Source organism: Hyperolius riggenbachi, chromosome 10, assembly GCF_040937935.1.
Source record: "Hyperolius riggenbachi isolate aHypRig1 chromosome 10, aHypRig1.pri, whole genome shotgun sequence".
In the NCBI taxonomy this organism is placed as follows: Eukaryota; Metazoa; Chordata; class Amphibia; order Anura; family Hyperoliidae; genus Hyperolius; species Hyperolius riggenbachi.
The window spans coordinates 251,335,210-251,340,837 of NC_090655.1; positions in this window are offsets into that span (position 1 = coordinate 251,335,210).

A 5,628-nucleotide genomic window follows, 5' to 3' on the forward strand; every position below is an offset into this window, starting at 1 on the left:
GTTACACCGCTTCCTGTCTATGGGTTTATTACTTACTATCTGTGCGTTCCACTTGGCAGGGGTGAGCTCGCCATCTTGTGGTGAAAATGCAAACTGCAGCCTCCATTTGTGGATTCATCTGCACTCGTTCAATCTTTACTACTACTGCTACTACCACTACTACTATTATTATTATTATAGGTCACTGCAAAACATCTTAATCTACAGATTACTTAAATTGCATTTTTTTATGCAGCTACATGACATGTAGAGCTGTAATATGGATGTAGCTCCATAGATATTGGAAGTGTCAGTTTCTTGCAACAAACTGGGTGGAAGAAGCAAAATACCTGGAGAAATTATCTGGACTGGGATGTCCACTCAATCCCTTAAAAAGGAACTTAAAATAATATAATGAAGAAAATTGCTTACTTATTTTTTAAACAGCATTTGTCCATTGTAAAATATTTCCTCACTCTGATTTACATTCTGAAATATATGACAGGTGGTGACATCTTTACTGCTGGCAGGTGCATCACTGTGGAATGTTTACAGAGTTGTTCTGAAAAAAAATAACGCCTGGTTTCCCAGAATGCTCTTGTGGAGAATTCCTTATTGTTAAATAGAATAGGCTGTGACATCACTGGGAAGGCGTGACTACATACCAATATTACAGCAATATATAACTATGGGAAGTGTTTCTGATGCTGAAACCAGGATAACTCATGTAAAAGTGGGTATCCTTAATAATTTACTACATTTTAGTATAAGCTTCTAATATCTGTCCTAAAACTCCCATTCCCTTCTGGCCGCACTGCTCCTCCCAGCAGCTGACAGACTGGTTACCTCCCACACATGAAATGCAGCAAATATGTGTGAAATGCAGAAAACAGTGAAATGTGAAATGCACATACATTAGCCCATATATATGAAATGTAGCAAATGTTACCTCAGGCATTAATGCATTAAACGTGTCCCTCACTAGGTGCTAGAGGAGTGGGTGGGATCGAGCTGCTGAGTAGGGTCAGAGGGCAATGCTGAGTGCAGCTGGGAGGGTGACAATGGTACGGGAGTAGCAGGCAATTTGGGCCCCTGCTAGAGGAGGAAATTTGTGCGCTGCCATAGGCACCAATTAAAATAACGTCATTGAGGAGAAATGTGGGCACCTTTAACACGGGAGAATACAATGCTGGTATTTCATTTTTTTTTTGGGGGGGGGGGAGGACAAATGGTGGTGGCAGTTAATGCTAGATGTGGGGAGTGGGTGTTTAAGGTTAGGCATGGGGGGTTGTGAAGTTTAGGAGTGGGGGGGGGGGTTAGTGTTAGGTGTGGAGGGTGGTTAAGGTTAGGCTTCGGTAGTTGTAGGGTTCAGTGTGAGAATAGGGTTTGGTTTAGGTTCAGCTGTACTTAAAGAGGAATTCCAGTGAAATTAAGGTAATGAACAAAAGTGCTTAATATTTTTACAATGATTATGCATAAATGATTTAGCCAGTGTTTGCCCATTGTAAAATCTTTCCTCTCCCTGATTTACATTCTGACATTTATCATATGGTAACATTTTTACTGCTGGCAGGTAATGTCAGTGGAAGGAGATGCTGCTTGCCATTTTGGCAGATGGAAGCAGCTGTTATTTCCCACAATGCAAAAAGGTTCCCACAGTGTGATGTCAGCATCACACTGTGGGAGAGGTTTCACCACAATATCAGTCATACAGAGCCCCCTGATGATCTGTTTGAGAAAAGGCAAAGATTTCTCATGGGAAAGTGGGTATCAGCTACTGATTGGGATGACGTTCAATCCTTGGTCACAGTTCTTTAACAATCGGTATTTAATACAAATATTTTACTATCATTGTTTTCCACTTTAATAGTAGTATGTCTGTAAATTTACCAATATTCTACTATCGGCTCTTCTGGGCGCCAAATTTCTGGGTGCTCGCTTTTGATGTACGCGGGTGGGGAGGAGGGTGACACTGGGTGGGGGGAGGGTGACACTGGGTGCGAGGAGGGTGACACTGGGTGTGAGAAGGGGGACACTGGGTGTGAGGAGGGTGACACTGGTTGGGACGGTGAGACTGGGTGTGAGGAGGGTGACACTGGGTGTGAGGAGGATGACACTGGGTGTGGGGAGGATGACACTGGGTGTGAGGAGGGTGACACTGGGTGTGAGGAGGATGACACTGGGTGTGAGGAGGGTGACACTGGTTGGGACGGTGAGACTGGGTGTGAGGAGGGTGACACTGGGTGTGAGGAGGATGACACTGGGTGTGAGGAGGATGACACTGGGTGGGGGAAGGAGACACTGGGTGTGAGGAGGATGACACTGGGTGGGGGAAGGAGACACTGGGTGTGAGGAGGGTGACACTGGTTGGGATGGTGACACTGGGTGGGGGAAGGAGACACTGGGTGTGAGGAGGGAGACACTGGGTGTGAGGAGAGTGACACTGGTTGGGGGAAGAAGACACTGGGTGTGAGAAGGGAGACACTGTGTGGGAGGAGGGTGACACTGGGTGGGGAGAGGGAGACACCAATCCAATCCAATCCAAAAAAAACTTTATTGGCAGGACCAAATACATTAAGCATTGCCAAAGCAAAACAAAACATTAACATGGGGAGGGGGGGATTGTGGGAATAGGGGAAGGATATAGGGGGTTGGGGTATATAGTCCATAGGTGTGTGGAGGATGTAAGGGACAGTATGGAGGACTGGGATATACAGTCCATAGGGGGTGTTGGGGTTGTACAGTCCATGTGGTATCATGTTCCTCTCAGTTGGTGGCAGGCTGTGACGTATTGGGCAGCTATTTGCATGGTTGTTTCCTCCTCCCCCAGTAGGATGGAGTTTCCTCTCCTCATCTGTGGAGGTAAAATCCTGGATGTGGGCGGAGAGTCTCTGGAAGTGGGCGGTCCTCACAGGTGTGTATTTGCTGCAGTGTAGCAGGAAGTGGGCCTCATCCTCCAAGACCCCCTGTTCACATTGTCTGCACAGTCTCTCCTCCCGGGGCTTCCATGTCTGTCTGTGTCGTCCTGTCTCTATCTCCAGGCTGTGGGCACTCAGACGGTACAGACTCAGGGTCTGTCTGTCTTTGTGGTGGTGTAGCCTCTCCAGATTTGGAGCCATTGTGTACTCCCTCTGTAGTGATTGGTAGACAGTGAGTTTCTGGGAGTTCTTTATGTCACTTCTCCATTCCTCTATGTATCGTTCCTTGCAGCTTTCTATAGTCCCTTTTATTTGGGCTTTTGTCAGCCTGTGTTGGTGGTCTTGGTTGGGCTGGCTGCTGATGCTTTGCTTGAGAGCGCGTGGTAAAGCAAACGTGTATTTTGCCACGTGAGCTTTGGACATGGGTCTTGACGAGGCTGTGCAGTGTGTAGATGTGGTCGGTTGTGCGGTGGTTTGGCATGAACCCGGCTTGGCTTTTGCTGAGTACGTCCTGCTGTGTGAGAAAGGAGAGGATGCTTTTTATTCATGATGCTGTTAAAGAGTTTCCCCAGTGTGCTGCTGACACAGATTCCTCTGTAGTTTGCTGGATCATATCTGTCCCCATTCTTGTAGATGGGTGTTATGAGGCCTCTACTCCAGGCCTGAGAAAAACCGCCTGCACTCAGGATGAGGTTGAATAGTCTTGCGAGTGCCTCATGTACACTGGGTGTGAGGAGGGAGACACTAGGTGTGAGGAGGGTGACACTGGGTGGGGAGGAGGGTGACACTGGGTGGGGAGGAGGGTGACACTGGGTGGGAAAGGGAGACACTGGGTGTGATAAGGGAGCCACTGGGTGTGAGGAGGAAGACACTGGGTGTGAGGAGGAAGACACTGGGTGTGATGGAGGGTGACACTGGATGGGAAGGAAGGTGACACTGGGTGTGATGGAGGATGACACTGGGTGTGAGGAGGGTGGCACTGAGTGTGATGGAGGGTGACACTGAGTGTGATGGAGGAGGGAGACACTGGGTGTGAGGATGAAGACACTGGGTGTGAGGATGAAGACACTGGGTGTGAGGATGAAGACACTGGGTGTGAGGATGAAGACACTGGGTGGGGAGAGGGAGACACTGGGTGTGAGGAGGAAGACACTAGGTGTGAGGAGGGTGACACTGGGTGTGAGGAGGGAGACACTGGGTGTGAGGAGGGAGACACTGGGTGTGAGGAGGGAGACACTGGGTGTGAGGAGGGAGACACTGGGTGCGAGGAGGAAGACACTGGGTGCGAGGAGGAAGACACTGGGTGCGAGGAGGAAGACACTGGGTGCGAGGAGGAAGACACTGGGTGCGAGGAGGAAGACACTGGGTGCGAGGAGGAAGACACTGGGTGCGAGGAGGAAGACACTGGGTGCGAGGAGGAAGACACTGGGTGTGAGGAGGAAGACACTGGCTGGGGAGAGAGAGATACTGGGTGTGAGGAGGAAGACACTAGGTGTGAGGAGGGTGACACTGAGTGTGATGGAGGGTGACACTGGGTAGGGAGGAGGGAGACACTTGGTGTGAGGAGGGAGACACTGGGTGGGGAGAGGGAGACACTGGGTGTGAGGAGGGAGACACTAGGTGTAAGGAGGGAGACACTGGGTGTGAGGAGGGAGACACTAGGTGTGAGGAGGAGACACAGGGTGGGGAGGAGGGAGACGCTGGGTGGGAAAGGGAGACACTGGGTGTGATAAGGGAGCCACTGGGTGTGAGGAGGGAGACACTGGGTGTGAGGAGGGAGACACTGGGTGTGAGGAGGGTGACACTAGGTGGGGGGAGGGAGGACACTGGGTTGGAGGAGGATGACACTAGGAGGGCATCCCCACCTTCTCCCTTTAACATGGCCTGGCTCACTGGGCTGTTGCTGAAGCCTCTGATGTCATCAGAGCTGTGTGTCACACACAGACTACAAGCAGCACACTTGAGGTGGAGCTGGAGACGGAGCTGATGTGTATGGGGGTAATATTCGACTCATCTTTCTCTTTTACTCCTCATGTTCACTCTATAACCAGATCCTGCCATCTCCAACTCAAAAACATATCTCGCATCCAACCTTTTTCGCACTCAAGACACAGCTAAAATGTTAATACACGCTCTTATAATTTCGTCTGGAATACTGTAACGTACTACTTTGTGGACTACCTTCTAACAGACTGGCCCCGCTCCAGTTGGTACTGAACTCAGCTGCTCGTCTCATTCATCTCTCTTCTCGATCTTCCTCTGCTGCCCTTCTCTGTCAAGCTCTTCTCTGGCTGCCAATTAACCAGAGGATCCAGTTCAAACTCCTAACCCTAACCTACAAAGCTATTCACAATCTCTCTCCCCGGTACATATCCTCACTAATTTCCAGATACAAACCCAATCGCAATCTCAGATCTGCACGACCTTCTGTTGTCCTCCTCTAGAATTACCTCCTCACATTCACGTTTACAAGATTCTGCACACGCTTCACCCCTCCTCTGGAATGTCCTCCCACAACACATCCGTCACTCACCAACCTTTGATACCTTTAAACGCTCTCTAAAAACACACTTGTTCCGACAAGCATATGCACTACCTTAGGCCACTTCCTTTTGTCCTAAGACCAAATTGCACTCCTACTAGGTATCCTAAAACACACTGCCTCTATATATTTGTTGTATACTTCCCCTCCTTTTGTCCCCCCCCCTCCCCCATTCCCTTTAGTTTGTAA